Below are 20,735 nucleotides of genomic sequence, written 5' to 3' on the forward strand. Positions count from 1 at the left end.
TACTGTTACACACACACACACACACACACACACACACACACACACACACACACACACACACACACACACACACACACACACACACACACACACACCTATCACTGCACCTCCATCCTGCCCTGCACCTCTCTGCTATTCCTGTACTGATCCCCCCACACACAGCTCTGTCACTGCGCCTCCGTCCTGCCCTGCACCTCTCTGCTATTCCTGTACTGATCCCCCCACACACAGCTCTGTCACTACGCCTTCGTCCTGCCCTGCACCTCTCTGCTATTCCAGGTTGGGTGTGTTTATTTATAGTGGGTGCTTTTTCTATTCCCCGGAGGTGTTGTATTATTGTGCCGCAGCGGGGGGGCCCGGGGACCCCCTACAGACCTCTGCAGGGAGGGAAGTCCTATAGTCTGACGCCGTTTCATTAGCTGGGTTATTTTAATGGTGTCCTCGGGGTTTAGCTGAAGTCTGTTGAATATCATAGTTAAGGCTCATCATGCAATATGCACAACGCGTGAGCACACGCATACACGCGTGAGCACACGCATACACGCGTGAGCACACACATACACGTGTGAGCACACACATACACGCGTGAGCACACACATACAGTACACGCGTGAGCACACACACTCTCTCCCCTTTTATCCAGGTCTCTCCCACTCTCCATTCTCTCTCTCGCACTCTCTCCTTTTCTCTTTTTCTTGCCCTCTCTCCCTTCCTCCCTCTCTCTCTCCTCCCTTTCTTGCCTTATCCCCCTCTCTCTCTCCTCCCTTTCTTGCCTTATCCCCCTCTCTCTTTCACTCTTTCTCTCGCTCCTTCTCTTGTCCTCTCCCTCTCTGTCACCCCCTTACCCTCTCCAACTCTCTAACTCTCCCCCTTTCTGCCCTTCTATCCCTCTCTTTCTCTTTTCTTTCCTGCTCTCTCTCCTTCCCCTCCACTCTCTTTCCCTCTCCCCTCTCTTCTCCCCCACTTCCCACTCTCTCTCTCTCCCTCACCCCCACTCTCTCTCCCCCACTCTCTCTCCCTCTATCTCCCTTCCCCCCACTTTCTCTCCCCTCCCCCCCACTCTCTCTCTCTCCCTCACCCCCACTCTCTCTCTCCCTCACCCCAACTCTCTATCCCCCCCCCCCACTTTCTCTCCTTCAACCCCCCACTCTCTCTCCTTCCCCTCCACTCTCTTTCCCTCCCCCCTCTCTTCACCCCACTTCCCCCCCACTCTATATCCCTCCCCCCCCACTTTCTCTCCTTCCCTTCCACTCTCTCTCCTTCCCCTCCAATCTCTTTCCATCCCCCTCTCTTCGCCCCCCACTCCCCCCACTCTCTCTCCCTCCCCCCACACTCTCTCCCTCCCCCCCACTCTCTCCCTCCAACTCTCTCTCTCTACTCCACCCCTTTCTTCTCCCTCTCTCTCTTGTTCCCCTCCCCCTCTCCTCTCCCCCCCCCTGTACTCTATCTGGACCCTCTCTCCCCAACCCCCTATTTCCCCCATCTCTCTCCCAGCCCCCCTCTCTCTCCTCCCCCTCCTCTCTCTCCCTCCCTCCCTCTCTTTCCCTTATAACACACTTCTACACTTTCTCCCCTCCCCTACAATACTCCCTCCCACCCCCCTCTCTCCCACATCCCTTCCCCTTATATGGAATCAATCTTCTCTATAAATAAACATTTTGACCCCAGCCTGGTCTATGGCTGAGCTTTCTGCCGGATACACCCTCACCCCATCCCCTCCTCACCCCGCTGGAATTAATGGGGTCACCCTCAGGGGGGACCTAGGAGAGCCCCTGTTATAAGGGTAGTCCCACTGAGCCCGCAAAAAACCCCCCAAAAAACCCGAAAGGGATTAGTACAAATAAAAAAAGTTAGTTCTTGTTCTGCACTATTATCTGTTTGGCAACCGCTGGCTAATTATTTTACATGAACGTTTTAATTGCAGAAACATTTTCAATTCACAATTACCCTGCGGATTTATCATGGAAGAGATTAGGTAAAGATAGTAATAACCAACGTTTGGTTACCAGAGAGACAATACAGCGTATTAAACCTGTATGTATGATTTTAACTTAAAAAGGCGCCAATAACCCACATTTACCCCGTTATAGATCTCAGGGGCATTAGGTCACATAGGTTATATGGGGCAATAGGAGGAATTAAAGGGAGAGGTTATATGGGGTAATAGGATGAGTTATAGGGAGAGGTTATAGGGAGGGGTTATATGGGGCAATAGGAGGAGTTATAGGGAGGGGTTATATGGAACAATAGGAGATATAGGGAGGGGTTATATGGGGCAATAGGAGACGTTATAGGGAGGGGTTATATGGGGCAATAGGAGTTATAGGGAGGGGTTATATGGGGCAATAGGAGGAGTTATAGGGAGGGGTTATATGGGATAATAGGAGGAGTTATAGGGAGGGTTTATATGGAGTAATAGGAGGCGTTATAGGGAGGGATTATATGGGGTAATAGGAGGAGTTATAGGGAGAAGTTATATGGGGCAATAGGAGGAGTTATAGGGAGAGGTTATATGGGATAATAGGAGGAGTTATAGGGAGGGGTTATATGGGGCAATAGGAGGAGTTATAGGGAGGGGTTATATGGGGCAATAGGAGGAGTTATAGGGAGGGGTTATATGGAGTAATAGGAGGAGTTATAGGGAGGGTTTATATGGAGTAATAAGAGGCGTTATAGGGAGGGATTATATGGGGTAATAGGAGGAGTTATAGGGAGAAGTTATATGGGGCAATAGGAGGAGTTATAGGGAGAGGTTATATGGGATAATAGGAGGAGTTATAGGGAGGGGTTATATGGGGCAATAGGAGGGGTTATAGGGAGGGGTTATATGGGGTAATAGGAGGAGTTATAGGGAGAGGTTATATGGGGCAATAGGAGGAGTTATAGGGAGGGGTTATATGGGGCAATAGGAGGAGTTATAGGGAGGGGTTATATGGGGTAATAGGAGGAGTTATAGGGAGGGGTTATATGGGGTAATAGGAGGAGTTATAGGGAGGGGTTATATGGGGTAATAGGAGGAGTTATAGGTAGCGGTTATATGGAGCAATAGGAGGAGTTATAGGGAGGAGTTATATGGAGGGGTTATATGGAGCAATAGGAGGAGTTATAGGGAGAGGTTATATGGAGTAATAGGAGGAGATATAGGGAGGAGTTATATGGGGTAATAGGAGGAGTTATATGGAGGGGTTATATGGAGCAATAGGAGGAGTTATAGGGAGGGGTTATATGGAGTAATAGGAGGAGATATAGGGAGGAGTTATATGGGGTAATAGGAGGAGTTATAGGGAGAGGTTATATGGAACAGTATATATCCCGGGCAGTGAGGGGCAGGTTCCCCCTTCCTATCTCAGTGACAGAAAGCAGACCTTCCCCCCCCATAAGATTAGAGCCGGAATCAGGAATTCAGGAGGAATTACAAAAAAATGGTTATTTCAACACCATGGGAGACAGACACCTCCCTGAGGTACCTCTAACCCTCACACATTCCAGGCCTGGGGTGAATGTCTGAAAACCTTACACCCTGACATATATAGGGCACTGCAGGAGTTAGGTGACCATACACAGACAGAAGGGAGCTATGGGACATGGAGTCTGTCCCTCCCCCCGCAGGGTGACACAGTGACACAGACAGGAGGGAGCTATGGGACATGGAGTCTGTCCCTCCCCCCGCAGGGTGACACAGTGACACAGACAGGAGGGAGCTATGGGACATGGAGTCTGTCCCTCCCCCCGCAGGGTGACACAGTGACACAGACAGGAGGGAGCTATGGGACATGGAGTCTGTCCCTCCCCCCCCAGGGTGACACAGACAGGAGGGAGCTATGGGACATGGAGTCTGTCCCTCCCCCCGCAGGGTGACACAGTAACACAGACAGGAGGGAGCTATGGGACATGGAGTCTGTACTTCCCCCCGCAGGGTGACACAGTAACACAGACAGGAGGGAGCTATGGGACATGGAGTTTGTCCCTCCCCCCACAGGGTGACACGGTGACACAGACAGGAGGGAGCTATGGGACATGGAGTCTGTACTTCCCCCCGCAGGGTGACACAGTGACAGAAACAGGAGAGAGCTATGGGACACGGAGTCTGTCCCTCCCCCCGCAGGATGACACAGTGATACAGACAGAAGGGAGATATGGGACATGGAGTCTGTCCCTCCCCCCACAGGGTGACACGGTGACACAGACAGGAGGGAGCTATGGGACATGGGGTCTGTCCCTCCCCCGCAGGGTGACACAGTGACACAGACAGGAGGAAGCTATGGGACATGGAGTCTGTCCCTCCCCCCGCAGGGTGACACAGTGACACAGACAGGAGGGAGCTATGGGACATGGAGTCTGTCCCTCCCCCCGCAGGGTGACACAGTGACACAGACAGGAGGGAGCTATGGGACATGGAGTCTGTCCCTCCCCCGCAGGGTGACACAGACAGGAGGGAGCTATGGGACATCGAGTCTGTCCCTCCACCCGCAGGGTGACACAGTGACACAGACAGGAGGGAGCTATGGGACATGGAGTCTGTCCCACCCCCCGCAGGGTGACACAGTGACACAGACAGGAGGGAGCTATGGGACATGGAGTCTGTCCCTCCCCCCGCAGGGTGACACAGTGACACAGACAGGAGGGAGCTATGGGACATGGAGTCTGTCCCTCCCACCGCAGGGTGACACAGTGACACAGACAGGAGCTATGGGACATGGAGTCTGTCCCTCCCCCCGCAGGGTGACACAGTGACACAGACAGGAGAGAGCTATGGGACATGGTGTCTGTCCCTCCCCCCGCAGGGTGACACAGGAAGGAGGGAGCTATGGGGCAAGGAGTCTGTCCCTCCCCCCGCAGGGTGACACAGTGACACAGACAGGAGGGAGCTATGGGACATGGAGTCTGTCCCTCCCCCGCAGGGTGACACAGTGACACAGACAGGAGGGAGCTATGGGACATGGAGTCTGTCCCTCCCCCCGCAGGGTGACACAGTGACACAGACAGGAGGGAGCTATGGGACATGGAGTCTATCCCTCCCCCCGCAGGGTGACACAGTGACACAGACAGGAGGGAGCTATGGGACATGGAGTCTGTCCCTCCCACCGCAGGGTGACACAGGAAGGAGGGAGCTATGGGGCATGGAGTCTGTCCCTCCCCCCGCAGGGTGACACAGTGACACAGACAGGAGGGAGCTATGGGACATGGAGTCTGTCCCTCCCACCGCAGGGTGACACAGTGACACAGACAGGAGCTATGGGACATGGAGTCTGTCCCTCCCCCCGCAGGGTGACACAGTGACACAGACAGGAGAGAGCTATGGGACATGGTGTCTGTCCCTCCCCCCGCAGGGTGACACAGGAAGGAGGGAGCTATGGGGCAAGGAGTCTGTCCCTCCCCCCGCAGGGTGACACAGTGACACAGACAGGAGGGAGCTATGGGACATGGAGTCTGTCCCTCCCCCGCAGGGTGACACAGTGACACAGACAGGAGGGAGCTATGGGACATGGAGTCTGTCCCTCCCCCCGCAGGGTGACACAGTGACACAGACAGGAGGGAGCTATGGGACATGGAGTCTGTCCCTCCCACCGCAGGGTGACACAGGAAGGAGGGAGCTATGGGGCAAGGAGTCTGTCCCTCCCCCCGCAGGGTGACACAGTGACACAGACAGGAGGGAGCTATGGGACATGGAGTCTGTCCCTCCCCCCGCAGGGTGACACAGTGACACAGGCAGGAGGGAGCTATGGGACATGGAGTCTGTCCCCCCCCCCCTGCAGGGTGACACAGTGACACAGACTGGAGGGAACTATGGGACATGGAGTCTGTCCCTCCCCCCGCAGGGTGACACAGTGACACAGACAGCAGATTTACCTGCAGTATATATGATTATTTCCAGCGTGTCCACGAGGGTCACATGTCATTCTGTAGCCAAACGTGTCTCCATCTGGGGACACAAGAAATAAGTGTTATTATTATTATTAAAATTTAATTGCATTGTTTCATAATTCTAATTAAATGAACATTCTACTGTACATATTTTGACTATGGATACAGAGCCTGGCACCTCTAGGGCAGGACACAGGGATACAGAGCCTGGCACCTCTAGGGCTGGGCACAGGGATACAGAGCCTGGCACCTCTAGGGCTGGGCACAGGGATACAGAGCCTGGCACCTCTAGGGCTGGACACAGGGATACAGAGCCTGGCACCTCTAGGGCTGGACACGGATACAGAGCCTTGAACCTCTAGGGCTGGGCACAGGGATACAGAGCCTGGCACCTCTAGGGCTGGACACGGATACAGAGCCTGGCACCTCTAGGGCTGGGCACAGGGATACAGAGCCTGGCACCTCTAGGGCTGGACACGGATACAGAGCCTTGCACCTCTAGGGCTGGGCACAGGGATACAGAGCCTGGCACCTCTAGGGCTGGACACGGATACAGAGCCTTGCACCTCTAGGGCTGGGCACAGGGATACAGAGCCTGGTACCTCTAGGGCTGGACACGGATACAGAGCCTTGCACCTCTAGGGCTGGGCACAGGGATACAGAGCCTGGCACCTCTAGGGCTGGACAGAGGGATACAAAGCCTGGCACCTCTAGGGCTGGGCACAGGGATACAGAGCCTGGCACCTCTAGGGCTGGACATAGGGGTACAGAGCCTGGCACCTCTAGGGCAGGACACAGGGGTACAGAGCCTGGCACCTCTAGGGCAGGGCACAGGGATACAGAGCCTGGCACCTCTAGGGATGGACACAGGGAACCAGAGCCTGGCACCTCTAGGGCTGGACACAGAAATACAGAGCCTGGCACCTCTAGGGCAGGACACAGGGATACAGAGCCTGGCACCTCTAGGGCTGGTACAGGGGATACAGAGCCTGGCACATCTAGAGCTGGACACAGGGATACAGAGCCTGGCACCTCTAGGGCTGGTACAGGGGATACAGAGCCTGGCACCTCTAGGGCTGGGCACAGGGATACAGAACCTGGCACCTCTAGGGCAGGACACAGGGATACAGAGCCTGGCACCTCTTGGGCCAGACACAGGGGATACAGAGCCTGGCACCTCTAGGGCAGGACACAGGGATACAGAGCCTGGCACCTCTAGGGCTGGGATGGGGCAGATGTTGGAGAACAGAAGTCAGCTCCTCTGCGCGGGTAATTATTAGAGACATACAGCAGAAAAGTACAGGGACACAAAGAGACGTGTGACAGGGACATCTCCGGCAGCTGGGAGGGGGATGAGGTGACAGGGGGGACACATACACACTGCTCTGCACACACAGATACACGCTGCTCCGCACACACAGATACACACTGCTCCGCACACACAGATACACGCTGCTCCGCACACACAGATACACACTGCTCCGCACACACAGATACACACTGCTCCGCATACCCAGATACATACTGCTCTGCACACACAGATACACACTGCTCTGCACACACAGATACACACTGCTCTGCACGCACAGATACACACTGCTCCGCACACACAGATACACACTGCTCTGCACACAGATACACACTGCTCCGCACACACAGATACACACTGCTCCGCACACACAGATACACACTGCTCCACACACACAGATACACACTGCTCCGCACACACAGATACACACTGCTCCGCACACACAGATACACACTGCTCCGCACACACAGATACACACTGCTCCGCACACATAGATACACACTGCTCCGCACACACAGATACACACTGCTCTGCACACACAGATACACGCTGCTCTGCACACACAGAAACACGCTGCTCCGCACACACAGATACACGCTGCTCTGCACACACAGATACACACTGCTCCGCACACACAGATACACACTGCTCTGCACACACAGATACACACTGCTCCGCACACACAGATACACACTGCTCTGCACACACAGATACACACTGCTCTGCACACAGATACACACTGCTCTGCACACACAGCTCTGCACACACAGATACACACTGCTCCGCACACACAGATACACACTGCTCTGCACACACAGATACACACTGCTCCGCACACACAGATACACACTGCTCCGCACACACAGATACACACTGCTCCGCACACACAGATACACACTGCTCCGCACACACAGATACACAACGCTCCGCACACACAGATACACACTGCTCCACACACACAGATACACACTGCTCCGCACACACAGATACACACTGCTCTGCACACACAGATCCACACTGCTCTGCACACACAGATACACACTGCTCCACACACACAGATACACGCTGCTCCGCACACACAGATACACGCTGCTCTGCACACACAGATCCACACTGCTCTGCACACACAGATACACACTGCTCCACACACACAGAAACACACTGCTCTGCACACAGATACACACTGCTCTGCACACAGATACACACTGCTCCGCACACACAGATACACACTGCTCTGCACACAGATACACACTGCTCTGCACACAGATACACACTGCTCCGCATACACAGATACACACTGCTCTGCACACACAGATACACACTGCCTGCACACACAGATACACACTGCTCCGCACACACAGATACACACTGCTCTGCACACAGATACACACTGCTCTGCACACACAGATACACACTGCTCTGCACACACAGATACACACTGCTCTGCACACACAGATACACTCTGCTCCGCACACACAGATACACACTGCTCCGCACACACAGATACACACTGCTCTGCACACAGATACACACTGCTCTGCACACACAGATACACACTGCTCTGCACACACAGATACACACTGCTCCGCACACACAGATACACACTGCTCCGCACACACAGATACACACTGCTCTGCACACAGATACACACTGCTCTGCACACACAGATACACACTGCTCTGCACACAGATACACACTGCTCTGCACACACAGATACACACTGCTCTGCACACAGATACACACTGCTCCGCACACACAGATACACACTGCTCTGCACACACAGATACACACTGCTCCGCACACACAGATACAAACTGCTCTGCACACACAGATACACACTGCTCTGCACACAGATACACACTGCTTTGCACACACAGATACACACTGCTCTGCACACAGATACACACTGCTCCGCACACACAGATACACACTGCTCTGCACACACAGAAACACACTGCTCCGCACACACAGATACACACTGCTCTGCACACACAGATACACACTGCTCCGCACACACAGATACACACTGCTCTGCACACACAGATACACACTGCTCCGCACACACACAGATACACACTGCTCTGCACACAGATACACACTGCTCCGCACACACAGATACACACTGCTCTGCACACACAGATACACACTGTTCTGCACACAGATACACACTGCTCTGCACACACAGATACACACTGCTCCGCACACACACAGATACACACTGCTCTGCACACAGATACACACTGCTCTGCACTGAGTCAGTTAAATCTGGGACATGAGAGATAAGGAGTAGATTGTCCCTCATTAGTCAGACCCCAGTGTGCAGAGCATGTGTGCAGAGCATGTGTGCAGAGCATGTGTGCAGATGCATATCAGAGGCTACGATTCTCCTTATTTGGGATCAGTTAGCTTTTATTATTAAAAAGAGGGAGAATGCAGAGCCATTCTGCCCTGCAATGCTCTGCAGAAGTGCATTCACACTTACTGCTATCACTGCGTGTGTTACACGAATGCACTCACACTTACTGCTATCACTGCGTGTGTTACACGAATGCACGCACACTTACTGCTATCACTGCATGTGTTACACGAATGCACGCACACTTACTGCTATCACTGCGTGTGTTACACGAATGCACTCACACTTACTGCTATCACTGCGTGTGTTACACGTATGCACGCACACTTACTGCTATCACTGCATGTGTTACACGAATGCACTCACACTTACTGCTATCACTGCGTGTGTTACACGAATGCACTCACACTTACTGCTATCACTGAGTGTGTTACACGAATGCACGCACACTTACTGCTATCACTGCGTGTGTTACATGAATGCACTCACACTTACTGCTATCACTGCGTGTGTTACACGAATGCACTCACACTTACTGCTATCACTGCGTGTGTTACACGAATACACGCACACTTACTGCTATCACTGCGTGTGTTACACGAATGCACTCACACTTACTGCTATCACTGCGTGTGTTACACTAATGCACTCACACTTACTGCTATCACTGCGTGTGTTACACTAATGCATTCACACTTACCGCTATCACTGCGTGTGTTACACTAATGCACTCACACTTACTGCTATCACTGCGTGTGTTACACTAATGCATTCACACTTTCTGCTATTACTGCGTGTGTTACACTAATGCACTCACACTTACTGCTATCACTGTGTTACACTAATGCATTCACACTTACTGCTATCACTGCGTGTGTTACACTAATGCACTCACACTTACTGCTATCACTGCGTGTGTTACACTAATGCATTCACACTTACTGCTATCACTGCGTGTGTTACACTAATGCACTCACACTTACTGCAATCACTGTGTGTTACACTAATGCTTTTACACTTACTGCTATCACTGCGTGTGTTACACTAATGCACTCACACTTACTGCAATCACTGTGTGTTACACTAATGCACCCACACTTACTGCTATCACTGTGTTACACTAATGCACTCACACATACTGCTATCACTGTGTTACACTAATGCATTCACACTTACCGCTATCACTGTGTGTTACACTAATGCACTCATACTTTCTGCTATCACTGCGTGTGTTACATTAATGCACTCACACTTTCTGCTATCACTGCGTGTGTTACACTAATGCATTCACACTTACTGCTATCACTGTGTGTGTTACACTAATGCACTCACACTTACTGCAATCACTGTGTGTTACACTAATGCACCCACACTTACTGCTATCACTGTGTTACACTAATGCATTCACACCTACCGCTATTACGGTGTGTTACACTAATGCACTCACACTTACTGCTATCACTGTGTTACACTAATGCACTCACACTTACTGCTATCACTGTGTGTTACACATATACATTCACACTTACTGCTATCACTGTGTTACACATATACATTCACATTTACTGCTATCACTGTGTTACACTAATGCACTCACACTTACTGCTATCACTGTGTGTTACACATATACATTCACACTTACTGCTATCACTGTGTTACACATATACATTCACATTTACTGCTATCACTGTGTTACACTAATGCACTCACACTTACTGCTATCACTGTGTGTTACACATATATATTCACACTTACTGCTATCACTGTGTTACACTAATGCACTCACACTTACTGCTATCACTGTGTTAAACTAATGCACTCACACTTACTGCTATCACTGTGTGTTACACATATACATTCACACTTACTGCTATCACTGTGTTACACTACTGCGCTCACACTTACTGCTATCACTGTGTTACACTAATGCACTCACAGTTACTGCAATCACTGTGTCTTCCACTAATGCACTCACACATACTGCTATCACTGTGTGTTACACTAATGCACCCACACTTACTGCTATCACTGTGTGTTACACTAATGCACTCACACTTACTGCTATCACTGCGTGTGTTACACTAATGCACTCACACTTACTGCAATCACGGTGTGTTACACTAATGCACCCACACTTACTGCTATCACTGTGTGTTACACTAATGCACCCACACTTACTGCTCTCTGTGTGTTACACTAATGCACTCACACTTACTGCTATCACTGTGATACACTAATGCACTCACACTTACTGCTATCACTGTGTTACACTAATGCACTCACACTTACTGCTATCACTGTGTGTTACACGAATGCATTCACACTTACTGCTATCACTGTGTTACACGAATGCACTCACACTTACTGTTATCACTGTGTGTTACACTAATGCACTCACACTTACTGCTATCACTGTGTGTTACACATACATTCACACTTACTGCTATCACTGTGTTACACTAATGCACTCACACTTACTGCTATCACTGTGTTACACTAATGCACTCACACTTACTGTTATCACTGTGTGTTACACTAATGCACTCACACATACTGCTATCACTGTGTTACACTAATGCATTCACACTTACTGCTATCACTGTGTGTTACACTAATGCACTCACACTTACTGCTATCACTGTGTTACACTAATGCACTCACACTTACTGCTATCACTGTGTGTTACACATATACATTCACACTTACTGCTATTACTGTGATACACTAATGCACTCACACTTACTGCTATCACTGTGTTACACTAATGCACTCACACTTACTGCTATCACTGTGTGTTACACAAATGCATTCACACTTACTGCTATCACTGTGTTACACGAATGCACTCACACTTACTGTTATCACTGTGTTACATACACTAATGCACTCACACTTACTGCTCTCACTGTGTGTGTCACACTAATGCATTAACACTTACTGCTATCAGTGTGTGTTACATTAATGCACTCACACTTACTGCTATCACTGTGTGTTACACTAATGCATTCACACTTACTGCTATCACTGTGTTTTACACTAATGCACTCACACGTACTGCGATCACTGTGTGTTACACTAATGCACGCACACTTACTGCTATCACTGTGTGTTACACTAATACTCACACTTACTGCTATCACTGTGTGTTACACGAATGCACGCACACTTACTGCTATCACTGTGTGTTACACTAATACTCACACTGCCTTTCAGTCATAAAGGTGTCAGGCCAGACAGAGTGAGTGAGAGGTTGTGATGAAGGAATGGAGACGGGAACAGGGGAAGGAAACCTGAGAACTAGTGGGTCTAATTAATGCAGACTAACAGCTGGAGTCTGTCTGGTACCCGGGAGAGAGAGAGGGAGTGAGAGAGAGAGGGAGTGAGAGAGAGAGAGTGAGAGAGAGAGGGAGTGAGAGAGAGAGGGAGTGAGAGAGAAATACTTTGTAGGAGAAGAGAGAGAGAGAGAGAAAGGGTGAGAGAAAAGGAGGGAGAGAGCTACTTTGTAGGAGAAGAGAGGGAGCGAGATAAGGAGGGAGAGAGATTCTTTGTAGGAGAAGAGAGGGAGAGAGATAAGGAGGGAGAGAGATTCTTTGTAGGAGAAGAGAGGGAGCGAGATAAGGAGGGAGAGAGATACTTTGTAGGAGAAGGGAGAGGGAGAGAGATACTTTGTAGGAGAAGGGAGGGGGAGACAGAGACTTTGTAGGAGAAGGGAGAGGGAGTGAGATACTTTGTAGGAGAAGGGAGAGGGAGAGAGATACTTTGTAGGAGAAGGGAGAGGGAGAGAGATACTTTGTAGGAGAAGGGAGAGGTAGAGAGATACTTTGTAGGAGAAGGGAGGGGGAGACAGAGACTTTGAAGGAGAAGGGAGAGGTAGAGAGATACTTTGTAGGAGAAGGGAGGGGGAGACAGAGACTTTGAAGGAGAAGGGAGAGGGAGAGAGATACTTTGTAGGAGAAGGGAGAGGGAGAGAGATACTTTGTAGGAGAAGAGAATGAGATACTCTTAGTAGATTACTTTTTACAGGGGACCAGGAACACTGCTCGCACCTTTCAGGAGGGAGAGAGAAAAGAGCGAGTGAAGAAGAGGACCAGAAGAGAAATAGCAGAGAGTGTAGTGGGGTCAGTACAGGTGCCCTGTGCTATTCCTGCTTTGCTCCCTCCTCACGCCTCCTCCTCACCACACAGCTCTGTCACTGCACCTCCATCCTGCCCTGCACCTTTCTGCTATTCTTGTACTGACCTCACACACAGCTCTGTCACTGCACCTCCATCCTGCCCTGCACCTTTCTGCTATTCTTGTACTGACCTGACACACACAGCTCTGTCACTGCACCTCCATCCTGCCCTGCACCTCTCTGCTATTCCTGTACTGCCCCCCCCCACACACACAGCTCTGTCACTGCACCTCCATCCTGCCCTGCACCTCTCTGCTATTCCTGTACTGCCCCCCCCCCCCACACACAGCTCTGTCACTGCACCTCCATCCTGCCCTGCACCTCTGTGCAATTCATGTACTGACCCCACACACACAGCTCTGTCACTGCACCTCCATCCTGCCCTGCACCTCTCTGCTATTCCTATACTGACCCCCCACACACACAGCTCTGTCACTGCACCTCCATCCTGGCCTGCACCTCTCTGCTATTCCTGTACTGACCCCCCCTCCCCCCCACACACACACAGCTCTGTCACTGCACCTCCATCCTGCCCTGCACCTCTCTGCTATTCCTGTACTGACCCCCCCCCACACACACACAGCTCTGTCACTGCACCTCCATCCCGTCCTGCAGCCTCTGCTATTCCATTTTTGGTCAGTGCTATCAGACACAGTACATGGTAAAAACAAGGGGAAGTGTCCCGCAGGGTGACAGCGTCACCGGTCCTGTCCCTGCTGTGTCACCGCTCCCCCCACCCTGCTCTCTCACTACCCCCCCTCTCTCACTCTCTCTCTTTCCCTCTCTCATTCTCTCTCCATTTCTCCCCTCTCTCCCCCTTCTTCTCTCTCCCCCATCTTTCTCCTTCTCATTCTCCCCTTCCTCTCTGCCTCTTCCCCCCTCCCCCTTTGTCTCTCCCCCTCTTTTTCTCTCTTTCTCCTCCTCTTGGTCTCTCTCTCTCCCCCCATCCCTCTCTTTCTCCCCCACTTCCTCTTTCTCTCTACCCCTCTATCCCTCTTTCTCCCTCTCTTTCTCCCTCCCCCTCTCTATCTCTCCCCCTCCCTCTCTCTCTTTCCCCCCTCCCTCTCTCCCTCCCCCCACTCCCTCTTCCCCTCTCTCTCCCCCCTCTTCAGACTTTCTCCTAGCTGCTAAGCAGCCCTCTTGTGACTCACTTATTCCCCTTGCACTATACGCTGCCCTGTTCCCAGTGCCCTGCGCGCGTGTGCTCAGAGAAAGCGCTCAGCCTGCGACGCCTCCTGTGACTCACATCTGCCTCGTGCTATCAGATGTTTCAAATCAGGCCACACAACCCTCACTCCACAAAGTCACACAGGACAAAACCCCACACAACACACCACACACAACCCACCCCACACAACCCACCCCACACAACACATCCCACACAACACATCCCACACAACATACCACACAACCCACCCCACACAACACATCCCCACACAACACATCCCCACACAACACACCCCACACAACCCACCCCACACAACACATCCCACACAACCCACCCCACACAACACATCCCACACAACACACCACACAACCCACCCCACACAACACATCCCCACACAACACATCCCCACACAACACACCCCACACAACCCACCCCACACAACCCACCCCACACAACCCACCCCACACAACACATCCCCACACAACCCACCCCACACAACCCACCCCACACAACACACCCCACACAACCCATCCCCACACAACCCACCATACACAACACATCCCCACACAACACACCCCACACAACACATCCCCACACAACACACCCCACACAACCCACCCCACACAACACATCCCCACACAACCCATCCCACACAACCCACCCCACACAACACACCCCACACAACCCACCCCACACATCCCACCCCGCACAACACATCCCACACAACACATCCCCACACAACACACCCCACACAACACATCCCCACACAACACATCCCCACACAACCCACCCCACACAACCCACCCCACACTACACATCCCACACAACACATCTCCACACAACACACCCCACACAACACATCCCCACACAACACATCCCCACACAACCCACCCCACACAACACACCCCACACAACACATTCCCACACAACACATCCCCACACAACACACCCCACACAACACATTCCCACACAACACACCCCACACAACACACCCCACACAACCCACCCCACACAACACACCCCACACAACCCATCCCCACACAACCCACCATACACAACACATCCCCACACAACACACCCCACACAACACATCCCCACACAACACACCCCACACAACCCACCCCACACAACACATCCCCACACAACCCATCCCACACAACCCACCCCACACAACCCACCCCACACAACCCACCCCACACAACACACCCCACACAACCCATCCCCACACAACCCACCATACACAACACATCCCCACACAACACACCCCACACAACACATCCCCACACAACACATCCCCACACAACCCACCCCACACATCCCACCCCGCACAACACATCCCACACAACACATCCCCACACAACACACCCCACACAACACATCCCCACACAACACATCCCCACACAACCCACCCCACACAACCCACCCCACACAACACATCCCACACAACACATCTCCACACAACACACCCCACACAACACATCCCCACACAACACATCCCCACACAACCCACCCCACACAACACACCCCACACAACACATTCCCACACAACACATCCCCACACAACACACCCCACACAACACATTCCCACACAACACACCCCACACAACACACCCCACACAACCCACCCCACACAACACACCCCACACAACACATCCCACACAACACATCCACACACAACACATCCACACACAACACATCCCCACACAACACATCCCCACACAACACACCCCACACAACACATCCCCACACAACACATCCCCACACAACACATCCCCACACAACACACCCCACCCCACACAACACACCCCACCCCACAACACACCCCACACAACACACCCCACACAACACATCCCCACACAACCCACCCCACACAACCCACCCCACACAACACACCCCACACAACACATCCCCACACAACACACCCCACACAACACATTCCCACACAACACATCCCCACACAACACACCCCACACAACACATTCCCACACAACACACCCCACACAACCCACCTGACACAACCCACCCCACACAACACACCCCACACAACACATCCCACACAACACATCCACACACAACACATCCACACACAACACATCCCAACACAACACATCCCCACACAACACATCCCCTCACAACACATCCCCACACAACACACCCCACACAACACACCCCACACAACACACCCCACACAACACACCACCCCACACAACAAACGAGGAGGCTGCAGACATCCCAAAGCATGGAGGTGGGGGTGTGGGGGGGATATGTGACGGGTTCCTAAGGGAACTCACAATGGTGGCCATATTTAAAAGGCCCCAAAAAATATCACTGGCCCTGAATGTTTCTCTGGGGTTGGAAAGGGCTGTAGGTTTTGACAGTAAAGTTTAGTATTAGGCAGGACAGGGGGGAGTAAAAGGGATTTGTTATAGAGGGGAGAATAATAGGGGTTTGTTATAAGGGGAGAGTAATAGGGGTTTGTTATAGCGGGAAAGTAATAGGGTTTATTATAAGGGGAGAGTAATAGGCGTTTAATATAAGAGGAGAGTAATTGGGGTTTCTTATATGGGGAGAGTAATAGGGGTTTGTTATAGGGGAGAGTAATAGATTTTGTTATAGGGGAGAGTAATAGAGGTTTGTTATAGGGGGAGAGTAATAGGGGTTTGTTATAGGGGGAGAGTAATATGGGTTTGTTATAGGGGATAGTAATATGGGGTTTATTATAAGGGGAGAGTAATAGGGGTTTGTTATAGGGGGAGAGTAATAGGGGTTTCTTATAAGGGGAGCATAATAGGGTTTGTTATAGGGGGAGAGTAATAGGGGTTTGTTATATGGGATAGTAATAGTCGTTTTTTATAGGGTATAGTAATAGGGGTTTGTTATAGGGTATAGTAATAGGGGTTTGTTATAGGGTATAGTAATAGGGGTTTGTTATAGGGTATAGTAATAGGGGGTTTGTTATAGGTATAGTAATAGGGGTTTGTTATAGGGGATAGTAATAGGGGTTTGTTATAGGGATAGTAATAGGGGTTTGTTATAGGGATAGTAATAGGGGTTTGTTATAGGGGGATAGTAATAGGGGTTTGTTATAGGGGGATAGTAATAGGGGTTTGTTATAGGGGGATAGTAATAGGGGTTTGTTATAGGGGTTTGTTATAGGGGTTTGTTATAGGGGATAGTAATAGGGGTTTGTTATAGGGGATAGTAATAGGGGTTTGTTATGGGGGAGAGTAATAGGGGTTTGTTATAGGGGGATAGTAATAGGGGTTTGTTATAGGGGATAGTAATAGGGGTTTGTAATAGGGGATAGTAATAGGGGTTTGTTATAGGGGATAGTAATAGGGGTTTGTTATAGGGGATAGTAATAGGGGTTTGTTATAGGGGAGAGTAATAGGGGTTTGTTATAGGGGGATAGTAATAGGGGTTTGTTATAGGGGATAGTAATAGGGGTTTGTTATAGGGGATAGTAATAGGGGTTTGTTATAGGGGATAGTAATAGGGATTTGTTATAGGGGATAGTAATAGGGGTTTGTTATAGGGGAGAGTAATAGGGGTTTGTTATATGGGATAGTAATAGTGTTTTTTTTATAGGATATAGTAATAGGGGTTTGTTATAGGGTATAGTAATAGGGGTTTGTTATAGGGTATAGTAATAGGGGTTTGTTATAGGTATAGTAATAGGGGTTTGTTATAGGGGATAGTAATAGGGGTTTGTTATAGGGATAGTAATAGGGGTTTGTTATAGGGATAGTAATAGGGGTTTGTTATAGGGATAGTAATAGGGGTTTGTTATAGGGGGATAGTAATAGGGGTTTGTTATAGGGGTTTGTTATAGGGGATAGTAATAGGGGTTTGTTATAGGGGATAGTAATAGGGGTTTGTTATAGGGGATAGTAATAGGGGTTTGTTATGGGGGAGAGTAATAGGGGTTTGTTATAGGGGGATAGTAATAGGGGATAGTAATAGGGGTTTGTTATAGGGGATAGTAATAGGGGTTTGTTATAGGGGATAGTAATAGGGGTTTGTTATAGGGGATAGTAATAGGGGTTTGTTATAGGGGATAGTAATAGGGGTTTGTTATAGGGGAGAGTAATAGGGGTTTGTTATAGGGGGATAGTAATAGGGGTTTGTTATAGGGGATAGTAATAGGGGTTTGTTATAGGGGATAGTAATAGGGGTTTGTTATAGGGGATAGTAATAGGGGTTTGTTATAGGGGATAGTAATAGGGATTTGTTATAGGGGATAGTAATAGGGGTTTGTTATAGGGGATAGTAATAGGGGTTTGTTATAGGGGATAGTAATAGGGGTTTGTTATAGGGGAGAGTAATAGGGGTTTGTTATAGGGGGATAGTAATAGGGGTTTGTTATAGGGGATAGTAATAGGGGTTTGTTATAGGGTATAGTAATAAGGGTTTGTTATAGGGGATAGTAATAGGGGTTTGTTATATGGGAAAGTAATAGGGACTTCTAATAGGGCAATGAAGTTTGCTGGAGGGTATACTGTGAATATAATGACAGCTGTGTGGGGTCTGTATGGGGGGTCCCAACACCTGCACAGATTGAAAGGGGATGTCCATTAACTGTCTTACACTAATTAGCTCGTGACAGACTAATGACCACAGCCTGCACGTGTCACACACCTGCCATCGCACAGGGGCGCCGATAACCCTTCACCGAAGCGCCTGCGTCTCCCTCTATAGTAACCTCGTTATACTATGGGGCAATTGTAGGGTCCGTGTCTCTATTCTGTTGCCACAACAGGACTTTTATAGGGTCCGTGTCTCCGTTTATAGGACGGAGCCTCCATCATATATTCAATTCATACAATAGGAGTTTTATAGGGTCCGTGTCGAGGTTTATAGGGTAGAGCTTCCCGAGTATATTCCATATCTGCAACACGACTTTTATAGGGCCTGTGTCTCAGTTTATAGGGCGGAACCCCCGTGGTATATCCTATTCATACAATAGGACTTTTATAGGGCCTGTGTCACAGTATGTAGGACAGAGCTGCCCTTTAATACACCCCAGTGATACTGCTTATTACACGCCTCCCCGCTCGGCTGTGTGAATATCACATCTCTATGATGCAGCTCATTGCATTTGTCCATCTCCTTTGGAGTGGCAGAAATTTGCACCTCAGGGAGGGACGGTGACCCCCGCACACGGTGACCCCGCACACGGTGACCCCCGCACACGGTGACCCCCGCACACGGTGACCCCGCACACGGTGACCCCCGCACACGTCTAATCCCATAAACACAGCTACTCTGTTATTTCCTCTGCAAACTCCCTCTCCTCTCCTCTCTAACCCCACTCTCTCTATCACCCCCTTTGTGTCCCCCCTCTCTCTTTAACCTCTTTCTCCTCCCCCTCTCTAACCTTTTTCTCCCCCCCCTCTCTATTCCTGCTCTCTCTCACCTCTTTCACCCTCCTCTCTCTCCCCCCTTTCTCCCCCTCTCTCTATCCCCCCCTTCTCCCCCCTCTCTCTATCCCCCCCTCTCTCTCTCCCGCTCTCTCACCTCTTTCTCCCCCCCCTCTCTTTCATCTGCTCTCTCTCCCCCTCTCTCTCACTTCTTTCTCCCCCCTTCTCTCTATCCCCTGCTTTCTCTCCCCCTCTCTCTCACACCTCTTTCTCCCCCTTCTCGCTATCCCTGCTCTCTCTCACCTCTTTCTGCCCTTCTCTCTATCCCCTGCTCTCTCGCCCGCTGTTTCCCCCGCTCTCCCCCCCGCTGTCTCCCCCCTCCCTCTCTCCCTGCTCTCTCATCTCTTTCTCCCCCCTCTCTCTCTCACCTCTTTCTCCCCCCTCTCTCCCTCGCTATCTCTCACCTCTTTCTCCCCCCTCGCTCCCCCGCTCTCTCACCCCCC

General features: G+C 50.7%; 1 protein-coding gene across 1 annotated transcript in view; it reads right to left on the reverse strand.

The window, feature by feature from the left end:
* The window catches only part of KANK2 (KN motif and ankyrin repeat domains 2), a 71,438-nt gene that overhangs the window by 43,147 nt on the left and 7,556 nt on the right, over positions 1 to 20,735 (reverse strand). Inside the window, exon 2 of the mRNA XM_075577485.1 lies at positions 5,851 to 5,923. The gene's annotated coding sequence lies outside the window, so the exon portion shown is untranslated. The remainder of the gene's footprint in view (positions 1 to 5,850; positions 5,924 to 20,735) is intronic.

The sequence above is a fragment of the Ascaphus truei genome, chromosome 20 (assembly GCF_040206685.1).
Source record: "Ascaphus truei isolate aAscTru1 chromosome 20, aAscTru1.hap1, whole genome shotgun sequence".
In the NCBI taxonomy this organism is placed as follows: domain Eukaryota; kingdom Metazoa; phylum Chordata; class Amphibia; order Anura; family Ascaphidae; genus Ascaphus; species Ascaphus truei.